The 26,216-nt window shown below is 36.2% G+C and overlaps 1 protein-coding gene and 1 long non-coding RNA gene across 11 annotated transcripts in view; one reads left to right on the top strand and one right to left on the bottom strand.

The window, feature by feature from the left end:
- The window catches only part of LINGO2 (leucine rich repeat and Ig domain containing 2), a 1,446,924-nt gene that overhangs the window by 1,093,032 nt on the left and 327,676 nt on the right, over window positions 1-26,216 (bottom strand). The gene's annotated exons all lie outside the window — the stretch shown is intronic.
- LOC133252464 (uncharacterized) lies at window positions 5,312-24,401 on the top strand. The gene is made up of 3 exons (XR_009737939.1): window positions 5,312-6,427; window positions 9,129-9,264; window positions 24,223-24,401. It is a non-coding gene; the product is annotated as an uncharacterized LOC133252464 (long non-coding RNA).

The following is a 26,216-nucleotide window of genomic DNA, read 5'->3' as shown; positions in this document are numbered from 1 at the left end:
GGTGCCTTTCACTATAGACATTTAAAATGTTTATATAATTAAATCTATCAATCAGTGCTTTTTTATGAATTTGAATTTCACTTCTTTGCTTAGTAGGAACTTTCTTACTCTAATATCAAAATAGACTACTGTACTTTCTTCTGTTATTTTTCACATTTAGATAATTTAACTTTTTACAGTGAGAAGTCATGGTATTTTTTTGGGGGGGGGTGGGCAACCAACAGCTAGCCATGTCAGCCTTTTATAGCATTTTATTTAGAAGTACATAATTTACTTATTGATGTGACAGCACAGCTTATAATATAATTTTAATATGCCTGTGTGTGTGTATATATATATATATATATATATACACATATATATACATATGAATCTCTTCCTTGATCTTCTATTTTGCTGAATTCATCTACTTTGATATTGCTGTGTCTTTGCCAAAGTCTTTTCCTCTCATAACTATATAGAATTATTTAGTTTGATAGGACAAATATCAGTAAGGAGGCAATTGCAGTAATTTGAGAAAAATCCTGATAGTTCAAAATGGTCTGAAAGAGAGGTGGAAATTTGATAGACATTATAAGGTAGTCAAAGCTGACAAAATTTGAGCCGTATTTGGCTGTGATAGGAGGGGGAGCCAAGGGTGACATCAGGTCTCGTACTTTATAATGGGGTGAATTTTGATGCTACTTATATCTGAGACAAAGAATGTTGAACAGTTTTAAGAATACAAATATTGACTTCAGTTGTTGACATGAAGGATTTGAGATGACTGCTGACCATCTACATTTAAACACGAGTTACTCAAGTATACTTATACCCATTTTAGGAAAGATCTAAACTAGAGATAAAGATTTGGACATTATCATCCTAAAGTATTAATGAAATGCTTAGTAATTTATGACATTAAGTGTTCAGGACAGAAAAAAGACAGCCCAGGAATGAATATTAACAGGCAACAACATTTAAGAAACCAAAGTGGCAAGGGGGAGAGGTAGAGGAAATGCAGAAGAGTGTCATCTGAAAGTCAAAAGAAGCAAGCATTTTATGTAACTCTTGATATTCATGCTAGCTGCTTATCAAATCAGTATAATTTATAGGTTTTTTCTTACATTCAGTTCCAAAGATGAAATTAAAGTTGAATTACTTGGAAATTGGTAGCCCTGTATCACGTATGACTTTATTTTAGTTCATGTTTTGCTGTTACTGTACTAAATGAGAATATTTTCCAAGAGCTATTGTGAATTTTATCGTATGTATCATTATTTCAGACCCAAGACAGATGTGACTATTTATGCATGAGATGTCAGCTAGAATATGAGCAAGAAATAACCGTAATGAGAATGTTGGCATACAATCATATAACAAGTTATTTATAAACCTGTATTGTTACTTCTGTGTACTAGTGAAAATTTAAGTCTCTGTACTCAAGTGTCATAAAAAAATAAGAATGAGGCAAAAAGTGAACTATAGAAACTTTAGCTATAAAGTCATGTGTTTTAGTAAAAAATACACAGGTGTGCTAATCAGAAAAACTTAGATCTGAATCCCAGCTAAACTTTTCTGAGGCTTAATTTACTCATATTTAAGATAATATCCATATATTATTAATATGATAATTATATAAAATAATTTAGGGATTTAGGCAGAACCATTACTTTCCCCTATCTCATAACTCTTTAAAAATATAAGTACATATTATTAAATCTACAACAATGTTCGCTTTTCTGTGACTTACTTAGAATATAAAAGGATTTCAGAAAGCAAAGATGGCTTTATAAATAAACTGAAAACTTCAAATCACTCATGTAAATGTCCATGACAAGGCTTTTGAATTCATTAGCAGCTTACAATCCAATTAATTTTTGAAGGTATTAGTGGGTGGTGAGGAGGTCCCAAAATAAAATGTTTTCATGGGCAAGAGGAAGACATAGGGAGGAAAGGGTGTTTCATCTTTTTATCTCAAAGATTTAACACATTAATATACAGTTTGGTCTATAACTAGTACTAAAGTGAAGTCACTCAGTCGTGTCTGACTCTTCGTGACCCCATGGACTGCAGCCTACCAGGCTCCTCCATCCATGGGATTTGCCAGGCAAGAGTACTGGAATGGGTTGCCATTTCCTTCTGCAGAAGATCTTCCTGACCAGCGATCAAATCCAGGTCTCCCACACTGTAGACAGACACTTTACTGTCTGAGCCACCAGGGAAGTCTAACTAGTACTAAAGTTTCAAGCATACTTACGCAACATGCAATGAAACTCATATCCATTAATAACTGGCCAGAATCTACATTAGAACATAGAAGCTAAAGGGGATTGGAGAGAGCAGATGTAAAGGTGGTTTTGGGTGTTGGAGGAATGTTCCACTAAAGCTATGACAGAGACAATGCTTGGCATACACCATATTTTGTTTTTGATATTTTTCCTTCCAATTCACAAAGAAATCTACACTTTCGAGTCTCTTTGCTGGGACCATATCATTTGTTCTGGCCATTGAAGGTTGGGTGGAAATGATATGCCCCATTTCTAGATGAAAAGTTCCTTTCTAATTCTCAGGGCTCACTCTCTACCTACTCAGCTGTATTTTTTTTTAACTGCTTATTATTATCATTTTTTCACAAAGATTTGACAATATTAGGGTCAATGGATTTGTCACAGTTTCTGCACAAGTGTTCAGCACAGAAAATAGAGTAAAGGCAGGTTGGCCCCAGTGTCAGGCTGCTACTTGAAGTTCCAGAGAGGAGAGGCACACAAAGGCAATGGTTAAATGGGGCAGGGTCGGGATGGACCAGTGACCGTGAAGGTTTTAGGACCCTTCTCAAGACCTGGCATGCCTTGTTCCCTAAGACAAAACCACCCCATGATGGCCATGGCAAGCTCTTGAACTTAAACATAGTCAGAGATGTTAAACAACTACAGGAAATAACAGAAAATACTGTATTTTCCTACATTTAAAGAGCTGGATGAGAGTGAATGTTCTGGACCCAGGCTAAATGGCTTTGAATTCTGGCTTTAGCACTTTCTGTTGCTGTTGTTTAGTCGCTAAGTCATGTCTGACTCTTGTGAACCGCATGGACTGTACCCTGCCAAGCTCCTCTGTCCACAGGATTTCCCAGGCAAGAATACTGGAGTGGGTTGACATCTCTTTCTCCAGGGGATTTTCCCAACCCAGGGCTCAAACTCGTGTCTCCTGCATTGGCAGGTGGGTTCTTTACCTCTGAGCCACCAGGGAAGCCCTAGCACTTTCTACTGGCTATAATAACCTTCTATACCTTCCTTCTTTTTCTGTAAAATAGGAATAATAATTCTCTCTCACTACAGGGTTTATGAGGATTAATTTAGATATTATGTATAAAGTTCTCAGGATAATGTCAGAAAATAATAAACACTCAAAATGCTATTTTCATAACTATTTCCCATGCAAGCATTTTTCTATACTTTCTCCTATGATTGTCAACTCTATCTATCTATCTATCTTTATCTATAGTTGCCGTTCCCATAAATGAGGGAACTTTTTTGGAATTCGATTTTGTTTCACTAAAAAATAAAATTTTCTAATAATTAAATTCAATGTTAGAAAGTACTATCTTTCCAAGAAATTAGGTCCTCAACATTAGAAATATTTGGAAGAGAAAAAAGTGAATGTCAATAATAGTAAAGGAAAAATGTTTCCATAGGTGGGATGGTAAAAAAATGACCTCCAAAAATCTACATTTCTAATGTATGTATTTTTGTATTTTTGCACAGCCCTAAAGTATGACTTTTTAAATTACCTTTCATGGGAACATAGTTATCTTGAAATGATTGAGAAACTGCTTTCAACAATTTTTAAATAACTCATTAAGCTTGACTGATGAAACAATAAGTCAAATCACTCCGTATGAGAAGGATGGCCTGTAAACCTTTCTGTAGCAGTTATCATCTAAGATAACCGGGACAAAATGTGGCTTCCAGATAAGACACACAACAACGTGAACAAGCACATGGGAAAGTCAGTACAATGATGAAGAGTACAAGGGGTTACACTGACTGATTCACTGACACTCAGAATTTCAATGTGACAGCTCATGCTAATGTCAAAGAACGAGAAAACCCATAAAATATCACTGCTCTATGTTCCCATATAGAGGTTCATGGTTAGGATTGAGGCTATCCTTCAGCCAGTCTTTATTTTCTCTAGATACTGGTTCAAAATATGAGTATTGACTAAATCATCACTAACAGAATCCTTTCTTTTTTACTTATATGTCAAAAAAGGCCAAGCTTGATATGGACAACATTTATAGGCAAAGGGTTGATTTTTCCAAATATTTACCTTTATTTTTTGACTTCCTGAAACACTACCAAATCCCAAAATTAATATGCAAATTTTGACTTTTAAATTTCATTATTGAAAACTTTTGTTAATGTAAATATAGCAGAAATTCTTACTTCCCAACTCTTCTCAGAACTAGTTACACTGGTGAAAATTATTAAGTGAAACAGGCTTAGGCACAAATTAAGTTTGCAACAAATGTTTACTGCATTCTACATGGTCAAATATTGGCAAATGCAGAAAGAGGGTTTAATCAGTACAATCCACATACAAAAGTAACCAACATAATAGGGTATCTAGCTGAGAATTTAGAAAATCATTGACAATGAAATCCTGCAACTTCTATTGTGGTGAGTCTATTAATTTTATTCCACTAAAAAATGATCATTACAAATGTGAAGGATGCAAAAGAGGTATAAAATAGATACGCACAAGGAAACAAGATATACATGAAAGATAAAACAATATAAGACATTTTCTAAAATAAAATTCTTTGATTTTCGGCTTCATGCCAGTTCTCTGGGCCTAATCAGTAGAAAAACTGATGTTTTATTTGTTTATTTTTACTTTAACCAGCCATTGTTAACTAATACATGCCTGAGCAATACTCACCTGAAGCAAATCTTCTGAGTGAAGACACAGAATGTGAACAGGCTAAGAAAGTGTGATGAGTACTATTGTAATCAGCAGACATCTTTTTTCATGACTTCCGCTTCTGGCGGAATTTCTAGTCCTCATGGAACTCTTGAGTTTCTGTTATTTCTGGATAATGGTAACCAGATCTATAAAGATATTATGGGTGAGTAGACAAAGCTATTTAGATAGTAGAAAGTAGGGTAGAGTCGGAGAAGGCAATGGCAACCCACTCCAGTACTCTTGCCTGGAAAATCCCATGGACGGGGGAGCCTGGTAGGCTGCAGTTCATGGGGTCGCAAAGAGTCGGGCAGGACTGAGCAACTTCACTTTCACTTTTCATGTTCATGCATTGGAGAAGGAAATGGCAACCCACTCCCGTATTCTTGCCTGGAGAATCCCAGGGGCTCCTCTGTCCCTGGGATTCTCCAGGCAAGAATACTGGAGTGGGCTGCTGTCTATGGGGTCGCACAAGAGTTAGACATGACTGAAGTGACTTAGCAGCACCAGCAGGGTAGAGTAGAAAGCAGGAGAGGATAGAAAAGTCTTTTTTTCCCCACAGGAGGGTAAGGAAACATCATGTAGGTTTGATCCCTCATGGGGAAGATCCCCTGGAGTAAGAAATGGCAACCCACTCCATTATTTTTGCCTGAGAAATCCCATGGACAGAGGAGCTGGTGGGCTACAGTCCAGGGGGTTACAAAGAGTCAGACATGACTGAGCATGCATGCACACCTGCAGAAGGAAACATCAAGAGAGTAGCAAGATGCTAGTGAGCAACAGAGGAAAGTAAGGTAAGTCTGGATAAAATGCTGTTATCATGAATGGCCTGGTAGGCAATGGGGAGAAAATAAAGACCTGAATGTTGGTTGGTGTGAGATGATAAGAACAGATTTTAATAAGATCACTCTGGAAAAAGTATAGAGGTGTTTGTGTGTCAGTCTGACATTTCAAATCAACTGATGTATGTATAACTTAAGTGAAGTTGTTTAATCCACATTTATGACAAAGACCAAAATAGGTATTTTTAAAGTTGTTTTGATATGAGAGTGAAGTGGAATATGGATGCCATTATCTCAGCTCCTGTCACTGATAAACTCAGCTGCTGAGAGGCCTCATTGGGGGCTTATGGAAAAGAACAGGCGAAGAAGCAATTATGTCATGAGGACATTTTGACTATAAATGCTGAAGATTTGTGAGGAATATCTGAGAGTTGGGTTTGGGAAAAGCTACCTTTTGCTGATCTACCTCTCAGAGGATCTTGGGACATAAGCTCTTACCCTAGTAAAGGGGCTCCTCTCTCTGGAGTGAGGTCACAAACAGTGCATCAGCCACAAATGAGATCATCTTGCTGGTCAACACGACACTTTATTCCCTAGTAACATGCTCTAGCAGCAAGGAACTTTTATTTTGGTGCTGGCAGCTGGACATCAGCTCTTGGTTGGCAAAGCGATCTCTCTGGAGAAGCAACCTTATAAAAAAGGTACACTTTAATGGAATTTGGACCTTATTCTGTCATCTTCCCTTGCCTGGAACAATAGTGCAATTAATCTATCATATTTTGGAGTATGTTACTTCTTTCAGTTCAGTTCAGTCGCTCAGTCGTGTCTGACTCTTTGAGACCCCATGAATCGCAGCATGCCAGGCCTCCCTGTCCATCACAAACTGACTTATTAAAGAAATAAAAAAAGAGTTGAACATGACTTAGTGAATGAATAACAAAGAGATACTACTCTATATGTTATTGGCTTATGAAATTCCCACAGTGAATCTGTATTAAGTAAACTACTGTCAAAGACAACTTAAGTGTCCAAGCATAATCTGCGGTACCCCCAAAATAAAACAGCAGAATATATGAAAGCAGGAACACAGGAAGAGAAGAGGTCAGTTCAGAAGCTACAGTCACTGTGTTGGCACAAGGTAATATTAGCCCAGCTGAGTATGGTGGCAAAGATCACATGACAGGTGTTCTGAAATTGCAAGAGTCTAGACTTAGTCATAAACTATATACGCATGCAGAGAATGAAGAAGCAAAGATGCATGAGAGTTTTCCTATCAGGGTGACCAGGAAAATGAGGATGTGGTTGATAGGGACTGATGAAAATGGAACTACTTCTGGAAGAAACTGCATTTGAGATGCCTGCTGCTGCTGCTAAGTCACTTCAGTTGTGTCCGACTCTGTGCGACCCCATAGACGGTAGCCCTAGAACTTCTAAATTAAACTGGACTTAGATATCTGGGAATAAATTTTAGTAATTTGGGAGGCATCTCCACATAGGATATAAATGAGTACCTAAATCTAGGATGGTTTTATTCATGGGACAAGAGAAAGAAGCTGTAAGAGGACTGAGGGAAAGAGGTCTCCTTAGCATTACAATCCCATGGACAGAGGAACTGGATGTACTACAGTCCATGGGGTCGCAAAAGAGTCATATACAACTCAGCAACTGAACAACAAAAAACTAAAACAAGCATTACTTTGCACCAAAAAACATTTAGGTATAGTTCTGGCTTAAATGATGCTTCCAATTTATTAATCCAGTCATTATTGGCATTTTACAGAAACCATTAAATTTCAGTCATGGGAGACTACACACACATGTATATACACACATAGGCCCATACAGGCAAGCACACACACACAGAACGCTTTTTAAGCTGGTGAGACTGCTGTATTATTCAAGGTGTGGTAACTGTGGTGTACAATGGCCTACAACGAAATGTGCTAAGGAAGGTCTGAAGAGAATGTGGAGCAGATAGCTGGTGACCTCGTGCACATTCTCCTGAAAGTCAATTTCATTTTATTGCAGTAGAAATAAGCTGCTGTGAAAAGAACATCAAAGTTTACATGACTGATTATTTCCTCAATTTTGCTCTCTCAAGTAAAATGTGGTGTGGGAGAGTGGTGTTGGAGAAAACAAACACAAATACCATGTTCGTTGCCCTTCTACCCTCTTTCCATCCTCATACTGAAAATTCAGGAAGACACTTATGGTCATAAGAGTCAAACTCAAGATTTCATCCAAAGGAACTTTGCTGGGAAAAGTTAGAAAAAAAAAAAAACTATGAATACAAACTCATATAGAGATATATGCACATTTGAAACATGGAGAAATCGAAAAGGAAAATGATTTAAAATGGTGAGGCAATATTTAGAATTTATAGAATCAGGAACCACAAAAGAACTTATCTTAAAATAAAGTTTGTTCTGTTAAAAACTGATATGTTAATTATATATGCATTCATTTTTTAAAATTTATAGTCATAGAATAATTTCATTAATAATTTCATTTATCAAGGTTCCTTTTTAGCCTGGGCAGCAAAGAATTCAACACTAAATTTCTTGCTAAATCACAGCCATTATTGGTCTATGTTTCTGAATACTTCTTTTCTCATTTTGTATATTTTCTTCTTTAACTGTCTTTTGGTCTATGGTTTAGGTAATAATCTAACTTAAGTCTTTTGGAAAAGCAATTGGGGCAAGAATAACAAACAAGAAATGAAAAACAAGTAGATTTATACATATCTTCCCAGGTAATTCTGCTTCTCAAATCATGTATATATGTATGATTTTATTCTATCTTTGTGAAAACAATATACCTGATTATACCACTCTATTCTGTCTGATGTGTGGTATGTAGCAATCTTTTCAATCTTTTCACATGCAAAGAAAGACATGCAAATATGTCACTTCTTTTAATGAAGACAAATGTTGCTTGCATAGATCATTTATACCACAGCACACCCAGGGTTTATCTAGCATTTTACGTACTAATGCTTATTGTAGCTTAAGTAAATTAACACAGTTGTCTCTAAAGTTACCATTCTATCATTACAATGATGAAATGAATGCAAAGCAATTCTATAGTGCAATAATCAGTTTTCTCTAATTTTTACTTAGTACATTGGTAATATGTTGTGTTTTTTTTTCTTTCTAAGTAAGATACAGTGATTACTGGGTGTTAAGTGTGTGATTGCCTATTTCCTACATTTGCAGAGAACAAATGGAGTACTTAAACTCTCATGCTCCACTGACTCTTGATTTCAGAACAAAATTAAGGATAACTATAAATGTATGTCAGTGTCTTGGCCTTCAATATCAAAGCTCACGCATATACTGGCATCTGCTAATTTAGTCTCATAAAGTTAATTTACCCTCATTTCCTGTCAACTTTTTCTTCCAGGTATGAGTAACTGTATCACCAAAGGAGATCATAATCAATGGCAAGGAATTGAAAATTGCTAAAGAATTACAACTCCAACTGAACTTGAAACTCTGAATAAGAAAAATGAAATACATACTATTCAAGAGTGAAAAATGTATGTAGATGCTTTGTTTTAAAACTCATAAAGCTACATGTGTGCCAAATTATTTAGTGAAAGCAGTAACAAAGAGAAAGCAATTGAATAATATGGAAACACTTAAAAAAAAAAAAAAAACAGAAGAAGCAAGTCAGTTCTAGATAGTGCAAATAATCTTGACCAAAGTTAAACAAAGCCATGCCATTAACTGAACTACCTACTCTGTCATGCTAAGTTAATTAAAAGGAAAAATGATATTCCTTCCCTCCCTCAAACTACACTGGTATTCTGTACCTTTATTGTGAGAAGTTGCAACCAATGTTTACACGTTATCTTAAACACTATAAATTATAATATCTGTAAAACAAGGTAAATACTATATATTAATCTCCTTATCAAATAGTCATCTCTTGGGGACCAAAATAGATTTGATTGACTTCATGTTACCCACCACACTTAGCACAGTTTCAATAGTTCTCATGTATAAATGCTCAGAAAATACTTTCTGAATTTACCAATAAACATATGTTAAAACAGCATTTAACTATATTAAATTATATTTAACATAACTATATTTAAATAAGTATATTAATGAATAAATGCATATGGATCATGTGACTTATGGATATATTTCCTTAGACAAATCAGCAAAAAGAAACAGTATTCTAGAAAAGGAATATCCTTTGCACACTAAAGTTATCAGTAGGCAATGGGGAAATGAACGTAAAAAAAATGATACAAATGGAGAAGAACAGAAGTAAAATATAAAGCAAAAAGAACTGGTGTCTCTAGCATCCAATCACATGAAAGAAGATATCTTAACTTTTCCTGCTCCTAGTCACTTAGGTAACTGAAAATTCTAGTGGGAGGAGGGATTTAAAAGAATAAGAGAGGGAAAACAGAGATTGTGTAGATCATGTAAATAAAGAAATATCATGTAAATAGAGGAAGAGAAAACGAAGTGAAAACAGCTGAGGGATAGAATATAAAGAGGTAAAGCATATGTGATAAAAATTCAACAATGATCACATATTTCAAATTGTATTGGGTTACTAATACAAATTTTAACTTATAAAAATTTACACATATGTATGTACATAAACCTATTATCTAACTGCATTTTCCATGAATGAAAAAATATGAAATAAATGAAACCAAAGTGCCTCAACCTTATCTGACCCAGCTTGGTGAAAATACTGTCATTCTTTTCTTTTTAAAAAAATACATTTGACATTCACTGATACATGTTTAGAAATGTTCACTGCAGGCACATACAGAAAATTTCTCCATAATCAGAATCATATTTTCAACAATATTCATTTTCATACTAACAAGTAGAAAAAAAGGGATTATGAAAACAATACAAGTATGGCTGCCCTGGTCTGAAAATAACAAAGAAATGTGACTATGAAAGTCTCCTTGATCCATTATTCATCATTTCTTACATCAAACAGCAATAATATAAAAATGCTTCAACTTTCTAAAATTTAATATAGAGCAAGTATGTGACAAGTGATTTCAGAGAGTACTCCAAACTCCTAAAGAATATTCAACTTCATAGGATACTGTTGTTCTCAAATTTATTAAAAAGTTAAAGCCATTCATAAACTGAAAGGTATAGCATAAAAACAAATACTAACCAAACTAATTAATACCAAATAGAGAGATATGTGTGATCTATCCAACCATATGATCCAACGGTACTTTCCTGACAGTAACCAAGTGATTTACTCGTGCTAACTGCTTCAAATATCATATTATATACACCAGACATGTATGGTTTCATCTTAGCTACAGACTTAACAGTCAGGAGCTCTTGACTCAGCCTTGAACACCAGTGAGCAGGCACTGGCTTTAGGAATCCCAAGACCCTGTAGCCAAAAACCTGGGAGCTGGTTCCATCCATCAGTGGGCTAGCATTAGCCCCAGGACCATCCTCATTGACTGGTGGAGAGGTACCATCCCCAGGACCACCGGGGCATTTATTTTTCCACCAATGGACCAACACAAGCTCTGGGAAACCAGGGCCCTGTAGCCAGAGATGCCAGGACACAGCTATACCCACTAGTGGGCCAGCACTAGACCCAGGATCCAACCTTGCCCACCAGCTGGCAGTCACAAGCCCCAGTATATCCTGGGACTCAACACCATTCATTAGTAGACAGACACCAGCCTCAGGGCCACCACAGCCCCACAGCTGGTTGTGGCAGGACCCACCCCACCCATTATCATGTAGACACCAGCCCCAAGACCCTTGGGACTGGCCCCACCCCCAAGTAGGCCAACATCAGCTCCAATATACCTTGGACCCCTCAGTCAGCTACTTTAGGATACAGCCAAACTAACCAGCCTACCAACACTGGTTTTAGGTCACCCTAGACCTTGTAGCCTGGAGAAGGCAATGGTTTCTGACTTGGCTGGCTACAAGGTCTGCTGCTGCTGCTGCTGCTATGTCGCTTCAGTTGTGTCCAACTCTGTGCGACCCCACAGATGGCAGCCCCATGGACTGCAGCCTACCAGGCTTCTCCGTCCATGGGATTCTCCAGGCAAGAATACTGGAGTAGGTTGCCATATCCTTCTCCAGTATTAGAGTAGGTGGATTAATAAATTTACATAGAACATTTCATCCTAAAGCAGCAAAGAATACACTTCAATTACACGTGGAATGTTCTCCAAAAGGGATCATGAATGAAATGAAAGTGCCCAGTCATGTCCAACTCTTAGCGACCCCATGGACTGCAGCCCACCAGGCTCCTCTGTCCATGGGGTTTTCAAAGCAAAAGGGTACTGGAGTGGGGTGCCATTGCCTTCTCCACAAAAGGGATCATATGCTAGGCCATAAAACAAGTTTCAGTAAATTTACAAAAACTAAAATCATATCAAGCATCTTTTCTGAACACAACACTGAGAGACTGAAAATCAACTATTAATATAATGAAAAAAAAAAAAAACCTTCAGAAAACACATACACCCAGAGGCTAAACAATATGCTAGTAATAACCAACGGATCACTAAAAACATTTTTATGCTAGTAATAACCAATGGATCACTAAAAACATTTTTAAATACCTGGAGACAAATAAATATGAAAACACAATAACTTAAATCTACAGGACACCACAAAAGCAGTCCTAAGTCATAAGTTTATAGCAATAAAAACCTACCTTAAAAAATAAGGAAAAGTTCAAATATATAATCAATCTTACATGAAAAGGAACTAGAAAAAGAGCAAATAATATCCAGTGTTAGTAGAAGGAAAAAAAATCATAAAGATCAGAGGAGAAATAAATGAAACAAAGACTAAAATATAGTTTAAATGATCAGTGAAATTAATACCAGGTTACTTGAAAATACAAACAAAATTAATTAACCTTTAGCTAGATTCATCAAGGAAGGTGGAGGGCCTACATCAATAAAATCAGAAAAGAAAAAGGGACAATTACAACTGACACTATATAAATACAAAGAATCATGAGTTTACTATGAACAATTATGTCAATAAAATGGACAACCTAGAAGAAATGGACAAATTTCTAGAACTGTACAATCTCCCAAGACTGAACCTGGAAGAAATAGAAAATATGAACACATCAATTACTGGTAATGAAATTAAATCATTAATTTAAAACTTCCAATAAACAATAGTCAGGACCAGGTGGCTTCACAGGTGAATTCTACCAAATATTTAAGAATAAAGTTAACACCTACTTTCTCAATTGCAAAAAACTGTAGAGGAAGGAATGCTTTCAAACTCATTCTACAAGGCCAGGATCACCCTGATATCAAAACTAGACAAAGATATCATAAAAAAGAGAAAACTACAGGTCAATATCACTGATGAAGATAGATGAAAATATCTTCAACAAAATCTTAAGAAACAGATTTCAACATCACATTACAAGGATCATACACCATGATCAAAGTGGAATTTCTTCCAGGGATGCAAGGATAATACAATATCAGCAATCAATCAGTGTGACAAGCCACATTAACAAACTGAAGAATGAAAACCATATGATCATCTCAATAGATGCAGAAAAAAGTTTAGAGAAAATTTAACATATACTTTTGATAAAACTGTGAGCAAAGTGGGTACAGAGCAACCACACCTCACCATAATGAAGTCCATATATGGTAAGTCCACAGGTAGCATCATACTCTAGGATGTCTGGGTCTAGGTGAGTGATCACTCACCTAGAGTCAGACATCCTGGAATGTGAAGTCAAGTGGGCCTTAGAAAACGTCACTACGAACAAAGCTAGTGGAGGTGATGGAATTCCAGTTGAGCTATTTCATATCCTGAAAGAGGATGCTGTGAAAGTGCTGCACTCAAAATGCCAGAAAATCTGGAAAACTCAGCAGTGGCCACAGGACTGGAAAAGGTCAGGATTCATTCCAACCCCAAAGAAAGGTAATTCCAAAGAATATTCAAGCTACCACACAATTGGACTCATCTTGGGACGGGGGAGCCTGGTGGGCTGCCGCCTATGGGGTCGCACAGAGTCGGACATGACTGAAGCGACTTAGCAGCAGCAGCAGCACAGGCTAGTAAAGTAATGCTCAAAATTCTCCAAACCAGGCTTCAATAATACATGAACCATGAACTTACAGGTGTTCAAGCTGGTTTTAGAAAAGGCAGAGGAACCAGAGATCAAATTGCCAACATCTGCTGGATCATCAAAAAAGCAAGAGAGTTCCAAAAAAATATCTACGTCTACTTTATTGACTATGCCAAAGCCTTTGACTGTGTCGATGACAACAAACTGTGGAAAATTCTGAAAGAGAAGGGAATACCAGACCACTTGACCTGCCTCGTGAGAAACCTATATGCAGGTCAGGAAGCAACAGTTAGAACTGGACATGGAACAACAGACTGGTTCCAAATAGGAAAAGGAGTACATCAAGGCTGTATATTGTCACCCTGTTTATTTAACTTATATGCAGAGTACATCCTGAGAAACGCTGGGCTGGAGGAAGCACAAGCTGGAATCAAGATTGCCAGGAGAAATATCAATCGCCTCAGATATGCAGATGACACCACCCTTCTGGAGAAAAGTGAAGATGAACTAAAGAGGCTCTTGATGAAAGTGAAAGAGGAGAGTGAAAATGTTGGCTTACAGGTCAACATTCAGAAAACTAAGATCATGGCTTCCGGTCCCATCACTTCATAGCAAATAGATGGGGAAACAGCGGAAACAGTAACAGACTTAATTTTGGGGGGCTCCAAAATCACTTCAGATGGTGACTGCAGCCAAGAAATTAAAAGACGCTTACTCCTTGAAAGGAAAGTTATGACCAAGCTAGAAGCATATTAAAAAGCAGAGACATTACTTTGTCAACAAAGGTCCGTCTAGTCAAGGCTATGGTTTTTCCAGTAGTCATGTATGGATGTGAGAGTTAGACTATAAAGAAATCTGAGTGCCGAAGAACTGATGCTTTTGAACTGTGGTGTTGGAGAAGACTCTTGAGAGTCCCTTGGACTGCAAGGAGATCCAACCAGTCCATCCTAAAGGAGATCAGTCCTGGGTGTTCATTGGAAGGACTGATACTGAGGCTGAAACTCCAATACTTTGGCCACCTGATGCGAATAACTAACTCATTTGAAATGACTCTGATGCTGGGAGGGATTGGGGGCAGGAGGAGAAGGGGACGACGGAGTATGAGATGGTTGGCTGGCATCACCAACTCAATGAACATGGGTTTGAGTAAAAACAGGGGGGTCTGTTGTGCTGCAGTCCATGGGACCACAAAGAGTCAGACAGAACTGAGTGACTGAACTGAACTGAACATCATGCTGCTGCTGCTGCTGCTGCGTCATTTCAGTTGTGTCCGACTCTGTGCGACCCCATAGACGGCAGCCCACCAGGCTTCCCCGTCCCTGGGATTCTCCAGGCAAGAACACTGGAGTGGGTTGCCATTTCCTTCTCCAATGCATGAAAGTGAAAAGTGAAAGTGAAGTCGCTCAGTCGTGTCCGACTCTTAGCGACCCCATGGACTGCAGCCTACCAGGGTCCTCCGTCCATGGTATTTTCCAGGCAAGAGTACTGGAGTGGGGTGCCATTGCCTTCAGTAAAAAACTGAAAGCATCTCCTCTAAGATCAGGACAAGACAAGAATTCCCAATCTTGCCACTGTTATTCAACATAATATACTTGAAGTCCTAGTCACAACAATTAGACAAGAAAAAGAAATAAAAGGAATCTAAATTGTAAAAGAATAAGTAATAATGTTACTATCTGCAAATGGCATAATACTAACAAATAGAAAATCCTGAAGACACCATTAGAAACAACTGGATCTCATCAATGAAGTCTATGGATGCAAAATTAATAAACAAAATCTATGACATTTATATGTATTATTAAGGAACTATCAGAAAGAGAGATTATGAAAATGGCCTCATTTATCATCACATTCCTAGGCAGATGTTCCTACATTTCAAAGTATACATAGGTATACATTCCTATACTCCTAGATATACATACAATAAATACATTCATAGGTAGTTAATAAAATATTAAATTCCTAGGCATTTAATATTTCATAAATTCATAGGTATTTAATATTCAATATGTCAATATTGTGATATTTTATTAAAATTATTTAAATATTCAATTTTATTTGTTTTATTAAATATTAAATATCTAGGAATAAAAATAACTAACTAAGGAGGTAAATGATCTGTACTTAAAAATCTATAGGACGCTGATGAATGAAACTGATGACACAAACAGATGGAGAAATATAATATGCTTACTGATTGGAAGAATTAGCATTGTTAAAATGACCATACTCTCCAAAGCAATCTACAGAGTCAATTCCATCTTTAAGAAATACCAATGCTATCTTTTGAAGGACTAAAACAAACAATTTTAAAATGTGTATGGAGACACAAGACCCAAATAGCCAAAACAAACTTGAAAAAGAATAAAGTTGGAGATATTATGCTCCCTTATTTAAAATTAGACTGCAAAGCTATCAAAATAGTATGATACTGGCACAAAATAAACATACAGATCAATGGAATAGAATAGAGACTTCAAATGATCTCATACTTATATGTGCAATTAATCTATGACAAAGGAAGCAAGAATATATAATGGCAAAAAGGTAACCTTTATAATACATGGTGTTGAAAATTGGGCAGTAGAGTTAAAAGAATTAAACCAGAACACTTTCTTATACCATGGACAAAAATAAACTCAAAATTAAAGGCTTAAATGTAAAACCTGAAATCACAAGTCTTCAAAAGAAAATATAGACAGTATATTCCTTAACATCAGTATTTCCAATATTTTTTTGGATATGCCTTCTTAGGCAAGGGAAACAAAAATGAAAAGAAAATAACAGAACTAACATCAAATCTAAAAGATGTTAAAATCAATATATACAAAGAATTCATAAAACTTAATATCAAAAACAACATCAACAACAGTCCAGTAAAATATGGACAGAGACCCAAGCAGACATTTTTCAAGTAAAGACAGGCATGGCCAAAGGTATATGAAAAGACGCTCAGCATCACTGATGAGGGAAGTGCAAATCAAAGAGGTATCATCTCACACCTCAAAGATTGACTATTATCAAAAAGAAAATAAATAAGAACAATTAGTGAGGATGTGGAGGAAGGGTTTCCTTTTGTTGTTGGGAATGTAAATTGTACAACTACTATGGAAAACCGTATGAAGATTCCTCAAAGAAATAAATACAACTACCGTTCAATCCAGCAATTGTACTCCTGAATATTTATCTGAAGAAAACATTAATCATTAAATAGAAAAGACACATGGACTCCTATGTTCACCACTATATATATATATATATATATATATATATATATATATACACACACACACACATATACATATATATATATACACACACAGACACATATATATATTATCATATATTCTTTATGCATTTATCTATTCATGGCTACTTAGACTGCTTCTGTATCTTAATTATTGTACGCATATACATACACACACCGGCATGGTATTCAGCCATAGAAAGAATAAAATCCTATCGTTTACAACAACATGAACGGACTTAGGAGGTATTATGCTAAGTGAAATAGTCAAAAAAAGAGTAATATGGCATGATTTCATCTATATGTGGAATCTGGAAAACAAAACAAAGGAACAAACGAAGTATCTTAACAAAATTTAACAAAGAGTACTAGAAACAGAGAGCAAACAGGTGGTTGCCAGATGAGAAGTGACTGGAGAAAGAAGAAACAGGTGAGGGAGATTAAGAGATGCAAAATCCCAACTGCTACATAAGTGGATCACAGTTATGAAACGTTCAGTGTGGAGAACATAGTCAAGAAGTACACAATATCATTGTATGTTGACAGTAACTAGAATTTTCATGGTGATAATTTTTAAATGTACAGAAATACTGAAACACTATGTTGTATAACAGGGATTTACATAGTGTTGTAGGTCAAACATACTTCAAAACCAAACAAAAAATATATATAAAAAAAAGAAATCAGAATTCTGGTTACCAGAGTTGGGTTTTGGGTTGAAGGGGAATTGGACGAAAATCATAAAAAGGTACAAATTCTCAGTTATAAATACTGAAGATGTAATCCACAAGGTGATAAAATAATTAATACTGTTGCATGTTACATATGAAAATTCAAAGAGCAAAGCTTGAGTTCTCATGACAAGAAACTATTTTTTTCTATTTTTCTATTTTGTATTTATGAGATGATGGATGTTAACTAAACCTTTTATGATAATAGTTTCATGATGTATGTAATTCAAATCATTATGCTGTACATCTCATACAGTGCTGCATGCAAATTACATCTCAATAAAAGTGGAAGAAAAAGAATAAAAAAAGAGACAAGTTCTTCTTGAATATATACCATGCAAAGACCATGTAGTATTTGTTTGATGTCATATCAAAAAAAGATACTGTGATCACCATATAAATATTTCCCACTCCTTACCTTCTGGGTTCATGATAAGACACCACCTTCTGACTTTCCTTAGGGTGGAAGGAATCTCTTGAACCATGAGAAGTGTTGTTTAATTGTTGATGCTAGGCCCTCCACATCTCTAGTTTCCTTCTGGCACCATGAACAGCAACACTGCATATGGGGCCAGTTGAGTAACTGCATGGAGTAGGGGCCTCCAGGTGAGCCACAGTGAGCATGGATACAAACAAGGAGTGAACTTTTGTTGTTTCAGACTCTATTGTTTCGAGGACGCCTATTTTGAAAAATACTCTATCTGGACCAATACATAGATCTTCTATATTCGGTAAAAATTCACACTCAATTTCAGGTGACTTAAACAAGTATTTTTCTCTTTAAGATGCCTCCCCAGGATTATATGTTCATAAAATAGCCCATATTTTAAGGCAGATAAGGTCACACTTATTTTCCTAACTTGTCAGAAATCACTTCATTATCATTATAATAATGCAAATACTTTACTAATGTACATGCCATAACAATCATTATAAATTATTTTATTTATCCAGATGTCTATATGTACAGAGGAAAATGCAAGGAAACATACCTTCTTATTCTAACCAAATATGGATTATCTAGTCTGTGAAGAGAGACTAAGGCAAAAATAAGGTTTCCAAGTTTACTGAAATATTAACCTTCATTACCACTTCTATTTTGATTTAGTTCCACAAATTTTAAAACTTTCATTGTATTGGAGAATAGCATAGCAGTTTGAAATATTCCTTGTGCATTCTAAAATACATAACTGTAGATCACTATGATAATAGATGGCAGAGTACAAACAACAAATAGATATGTAAATAAATAAAATATATTCAATAATTATTTATTGAGCACTAATTATATGCAGTGCACAAAGATGCTAGGAACAAAATGTGATATCCTGGGAATGTAACAGTTATTCTTTGAAAGGATAAATAAAATTGACAAACCATTAGCCAGACTCATCAAGAAACAAAGGAGAAAAATCAAATCAATAAAATTAGAAATGAAAATGGAGAGATCACAACAGACAACACAGAAATACAAAGGATCATAAGGGACTACTATCATCAATTATATGCCAATAAAATGGACAACATGGAAGAAATTGACTGAACTGAATGACGTGGATGAGACTGGAGCCTATTATATAGATTGAAGTTAGCCAGAAAGCAAAACACTGATACAGTATCAGTTCAGTTCAGTCACTTAGTCGTGTCTGACTCTTTGCAACCCCACGGATTGCAGCATGCCAGGCCTTCCTGTCCATCACCATCTCCTGGAGTTCACTCAAACTCACATCCATCAAGTCAGTGATGCCATCCAGCCATCTCATCCTCTGTCGTCCCCTTCTCTTCCTGCCCCCAATCCCTCCCAGCATCAGACACTTTTCCAATGAGTCAACTCTTCACATGAGGTGGCCAAAGTACTGGAGTTTCAGCTTTAGCATCATTCCTTCCAAAGAACATCCAAGGCTGATCTCCTTTAGAATGGACTGGTTGGATCTCCTTGCAGTCCAAGGGACTCTCAAGAGTCTTCTCCAATACAGTATATTAATGCATATATATGGAATTTAGAAAGATGGTAACGATAACCCTGTATACGAGACAGCAAAAGAAACACAGATGTATAGAACACTCTTTTGGACTCTGTGGGAGAGGGAGAGGGTGGGATGATTTGGGAGAATGGCATTGAAACATGTATAATATCATACATGAAATGAATCACCAGTCCAGGTTCAATGCAGGATACAGGATGCTTGGGGCTGGTGCACTGGGATGACCCAAAGGGATGGTATGGGGAGGGAGGTTCAGGATGGGGAACACGTGTACACCCGTTGCAGATTCATGTTGATGTATGGCAAAACCAATGCAATACTGTAAAGTAATTAGCCTCCAATTAAAATAAATAAATTTATATTTAAAAAAAAAAGAGAGACTGAAAGCACATGACAGCTAATAGTAACAGAGTGTTTTATGGAAATTAAATAATACTGGTATTTTCTAGATTATATGAAATCTTAATGATATTTTTCAGCTTTTTAGAGTTTGTGGTTTATATGATTTCATTTTATTTCCAAAATATTTAGTCATGCTTTTACTTTGAAAATAATAAATAAATAAAATGCATAACTGTAGATCACTATGATAATAGATGGCATAATACAAAGAACAAATAGATAAATGACAGATATGTAAATAAATAAATTAATATATAAAATATATTCAATAATTATTTATTGAGCACTAATTATGTGCAGTGCACAAAGATGCTGGGAACAAAATGTGATATCCTGGGAATATAACAGTTAACATGTAAACTTTGGCTTTTCACATCTAATGGATATAAACATATAGATGGCAATATCCAAAACCAAAAAATTCAATTTAGAAAAAAATGAGATGATTATTTAGTCAACTAGCAGAGCAGGTAATCATCATAGATTATTATAAATAAGCTTTCAATCTGTGTTAAGCTTAAGAAAGTTAATATTTAGCTAAAATACCAGGCATAGTATACATCCTTGTAGCAAAACTTTGAGCTAATACAAAACAGAGCCACTAATGACAATGATATGAAACAGGACATATAACACATTTATGCTCAAAATGAACAGCTGACTTAGACTGTGAACCTGAGCTTCACCTGCTTGAAAAGGCTGAGACTATATTTCCCATTAAGTTGCATTTCTTAAAATTTTAATTTTAGGAAGCTTGATGATTACAATTACGTTTAAGTTTATGACACCTTCCAGATGCATATCCGATTCCCACCCCATCCTCTTTTTTTTTTTTTCCTTTAAACTATTTAGATAAAAAGTCAACATCTTAAAACTCAGGGTTGGTATAAATACAAACCAAGCAAACTCCCTTACAAACATCTTATTAGGCCAGAAATACATCTTTACTACAAATCAAGCCAAATAAACCACTTTCAGTCTGCACAGAAATTCTTCTTGATTCAATACAACTTCTGTTATTGACAAGAGACACACTTGGGGCCTGGGGCAGGCTGCCCCAAAATGTACCTCAATGGCATATTGATTATTTTGAGTTAAAAGGGCCAATGAAAGAGGGACAATCTGACCCTCCTTTCTGTCTCCTTGAAAGCAGGAAATAAATCTCTTTGAAAGGTACACTCCCTGCATTTGGAAACAGAAGGACACGCCTATCACCAGAAACAGGGAATCTGAGTCTAGAATCCTGTACACACAAACCATGTTATGTCTTTATTATCCAAGTCAAGAGTCTATTTAGATTCTTCACGAATTAAGTGGCTGAATCCTAAGTTTCTTTGTCCTGTTAATCCTTTATCCTGTCTTTGTCCTGTCAATTTTTTATAAAAAGTATAAAAGGTGCCTGCTTCAACCACTTCTTAGATCTCATTTCTATGAGACCTCCATGCTCATGAACTAAAAGTTTTCCTGTTAAATGTACTGTGTGTCAATTTTATTATTGGTTCAAATCATAACAACTCAAGAGAGGTTGAGGGGAAACTTCCCCCTCCCTGATATACACACACATACAGACAGAGACAGAGACACAGACACACACACACACACTCACTCATGCACACAACTACAAAACACAGAAGTGCTCCTTTGTTGATACAGAAATTAAAGACATAACATGGTGCTCCACAGAGATACAGGTCTGTCTAGGGTGCTTTATTAGACAATATTTTAAGGAAAAAGGGGCAGCAAGAAATAACTTTTATGAATTTTGTAAACTGTGCAGAGAAAAGAAAAAAAAACTAATATCAAATTATTCATTACATAGTAATTGTAATTGTTCATTACATACATACATACACTACATACTAATAAACAATTTAATGTTGTTCAAAGAAGGCTGCCACCTTCTTTGGGTCCACCTTGAAAAAGAGTAAAGGAAGTAGGCAGTCTTTATCCCATTTAGACTAGGAGATTATGGTCTTAGGCAGCATTGAAGCAGGAAGGTCATCTCAAGGTGAGCACTTAAAATTCTTTCAAGTAAAAGAAAGCTTCTTTGTGTGTATGTATAAGTGGGCCTGCACACACAGTTTGGACTGGGACGCCTTAAACCACGAAGCTAGAAAAAAAGATTCAATTGCAGTACTTTGAAGGCTATGCATATTTGTAATTTCATTCACTTAAGACTTTGTCTCCTGTGTTTTCCAGAGCATAATGACCTCTTTTTCTTCTCCACTTAGATTTCTCACATATAGTTTGTAGCTAGAGATCCCAATAAGAAAACCAAAGGAATGCTCTGAGTGACTGCTAAGGATTTAACACAATCTGCTGCTGCTGCTAAGTCACTTCAGTCGTGTCTGACTCTGGGCAACCCCATAGACGGCAGCCCACCAGGCTCCCCCATCCCTGGGATTCTCCAGGCAAGAACACTGGAGTGGGTTGCCATTTCCTTCTCCAATGCATGAAAGTGAAAAGTGAAAGTGAAGTCGCTCAGTCGTGTCCAACCCTCAGCGACCCCATGGTCTGCAGCCTTCCAGGCTCCTCTGTCCATGGGATTCTCCAGGCAAGAGTACTGGAGTGGGGTGCCACTGTGGTTGTCTAAAGAGAAGATTCCATGAATTTTCACTCTTCCTTTATCAAACTGTCTTCCCTCCCTGCTCTTGGCTGACCAAACATTTTCAGTCAGTAGGTTACTTTTCCTCTGTCATTGATGAGCTAAATTCTTACAGCATAACATAAATGATTTATTTTTTTTTTAATAATGTAGGTGGATTTGAGCCCAATAGATTATCTTTAAGTGGGTGAGCATAATAATAGCATCAACAGAGTAATTTACATATTCTATGTCCATGTTACTCAAGCCACATTCAATGAAAGTAGTTTTGTCCCACAAGAGGTTAATTACGATTTCTAGGATAAAGCACTTTGGATCAGATACATTTAGATTATTTTACTAATATAGTATTATACAGTTATCTTTATTGAAGGATTCAGATCCTCAAATGTGCTGATGTACATTTTAAATCTCCAGTGTATAGAGAGTATAAAGACAGCTTTAATCAGAAAGTTTATTGGGTGCCCCATATATAGGTCCCACTCCAGTACTCTTGCCTGGAAAATCCCAGGGACAGAGGAGCCTAGTAGGAGGTTGTCTATGGGGTCGCACAGAGTCGGACATGACTGAAGCGACTTAGCAGCAGCAGCAGCACATGATAGGTGTAATATGCTGGGCTCTTCTATGCTGTGTTTCCTCCAATATTAAATTCATTCATTTCTCGTGAAAATCTGAAGTTACTTATTGTTTTAAAATGCTTGCTACATAGTCACTATTAAAGAAATAGGATGCATATAATTTTGCTATTTGCCTGACTTACTGATCTTGGACTCAAGGGACGATCCAAACCTTAGTAATCTTCATGCAGTAAGTCTAGGTAAACAAGATACTCAGCACTGAGAAGCACATAGTAAATCACATTTCAGGAGTTCACAAGGAAAAGCTAGAAGGGGATTTCTAAGGACAAGCATTTCAACAAATGTTTTCCCCCATAATCTTCATGCAATATAAATCATTATCTTGCTGCAAATGATAAAAACTGGGAGCAAATCATTAAATATCACAATAAGAGAACATGACTTTCTCTTTCTAATGTATGCAATTATTCAGAATGTATTTTATAGAGTTACATTGGTTATATCTATACTTCAGATCTTACTGTACAACTTGGTAACATAAGGGTCATACAATCTATAATATTCCATCTAGATTTGTTTTTGCTATTCAAAAGATCATAGTACTAGACATATGTTCTGAATTAAGAGCAGATATAATTTTTAGTTTTTCCTTGAATTTTAATGTGGATTTTTTTTCTTAATTTCATGGAATATCTATTGTTATGTTGAGGGATACAAATGTCTCATGAAATGTAGTTTGGGAGGTTTTATTCTGAGTTATCCTCTAGCTAAACAATTATTAATAGGCAGAATTTCTTTGATGACTTTAGCAGCTAATTATGAGAAGCTCCAAAATGTACTAACACTGATTTTATCTGTTTATCTAGTAATTTCATCCCTGGATGTATGGCATAAGGCAGCAGGAAGACAGGGCTAATACAAAACATACTGTTATCTCCATTTCTTCTGCCTTCTCTCATAACCACATGAAATCAATGTTTTTTCCTTCAAGACCTCAAAGATGGTCATCATGTTGACCTCAGGCAAGCTGGGTCTTTGGAAAAGCATATAGGTAAGTGATTTAGCTAGATAGGAATAGAAATGTATTCTAGTTTGCTATTGCTTGAAATTTGATTGATCAACAAATATAATAATTCAATAGTATCAGAGGGCAGAAAAAATTATTCAGTTAAACATGCTAAGAACATATATCTACTCTCAAATAGTTTCAGTCCGGTAAGAGTAGACAAGGTCAGAAGCAAGTCTTACAAGAATGAAGTGAAATAGAGAACTAAGTCATACTTAGTATTGATAGTTGGCAAAAGAAAACATAAACAGGACAGGTATAATTACTTTCACAAAGTAAGACCATAAGAACATGTAAATTTTTGATAACCAAATAAAATAACAGAGTGAATAAATTTTCTTTGTAAAGATCCACTCAAATAAAAGCAAATGCTTTGGACAAAACATGATTTCTTAAAAATTTACAATAGTACATAGACATATGATAGCCACTGCCTTTGAATTGTAGTTTTAAATGTTATATCAGTTTCACAGTTTCAATTTATTCTGAAAGAGAAAAAAAAATAGAAGTCACAATTTATTCTACTCTCACTTTCCAAGAGAAAGCTGACTTTCCTGTTCAATAGCTTGGCTGCTGCTGCTAAGTCACTTTAGTCATGTCTGACTCTGTGTGACCCCATAGACGGCAGCCCACCAGGCTCCCCGTCCCTGGGATTCTCCAGGCAAGAACACTGGAGTGGGTTGCCATTTCCTTCTCCAATGCATGAAAGTGAAAAGTGAAAGCGAAGTCGCTCAGTCGTGTCCGACTCCTAGTGACCTCATGGACTGCAGCCTACCAGGCTCCTCCATCCATGGGATTATCCAGGCAAGAGTACTGGAGTGGGGTGCCATTGCCTTCTCTTTCAATAGCTCGGAGCAAGAGAATAGCTCATTAAAACACGAATGGATAAAAAAGAAAACCTTTAAAAATAATCCAATGTTTCTAATTCTTAAAAAACTATTTTATGCTTTAAATAGATTTGTGTGTACAAACAAACAGTATTCATGTATAAGATAAAATAAACAAGTCTACCCAAGGGAGGTAGATTAGATAATTTAGAAGGCACCTACTAGATATTATAATATCTAGAGATAAGAAGGAGCTTCTCAGGTGGCTCAGCCATAAAGAATCTGCCTGCAATGCAGAAGATGTGAGTTCTATCCCTCAGTTGAGAAGGTCCCCTGGAGGAGGGCATGGCAAGCCACTCCGGTATTCTTGCCTGGAGAATTCCATGGACAGAGGAGCCTGGCAAGCTACAGTCCATAAAGTCACAAAGAGTCAGACATGACCGAAGCAACTATGCACACGCACAGAGATAAGAAGCATACTTGTAATAACTGAATGGAAGAACCATGTGAGAGACCACAGAACACAGTTAGAATAAGTCTAAATCCTTAGTGACATCAGAGTGTCTCTATGACATATTGACCCTGGGCTGCCTAATTTCAGGCTTCTGTGACTTGGGAGAAAAACACATTTATGTTGTGTTTTAGTCACTGTTATTTTTTATACCTCATTCACAGAGGTTGAATGCAATTTCAAATTGAAATGCTTGCCCTATCAGCATATTATATTCTTTAAAAAGTATGACTAAAATCGCTCTGAGTTAATGGTGTGATTTAGCTACAAAAAAAAGGTATAAAATTTGGCTATGGTAAACAGATATTATACTCACAAAAAATAATCAAATAACAACTCCTTTATACTATGTGCCTGAGAGATTGCTTCTGGAAAACTGTTTTCATGTCTACATGCAATATTTTAAGGAATATACTGACCAATAAGAGTTAAAACTATTCATAGCATAGTACTCAA

The sequence above is a fragment of the Bos javanicus genome, chromosome 8, assembly GCF_032452875.1.
Source record: "Bos javanicus breed banteng chromosome 8, ARS-OSU_banteng_1.0, whole genome shotgun sequence".
Lineage (NCBI taxonomy): Eukaryota > Metazoa > Chordata > Mammalia > Artiodactyla > Bovidae > Bos > Bos javanicus.
Note: the sequence above shows the minus strand (reverse complement) of the source record. Positions and strands in the feature narration are given on the sequence as shown.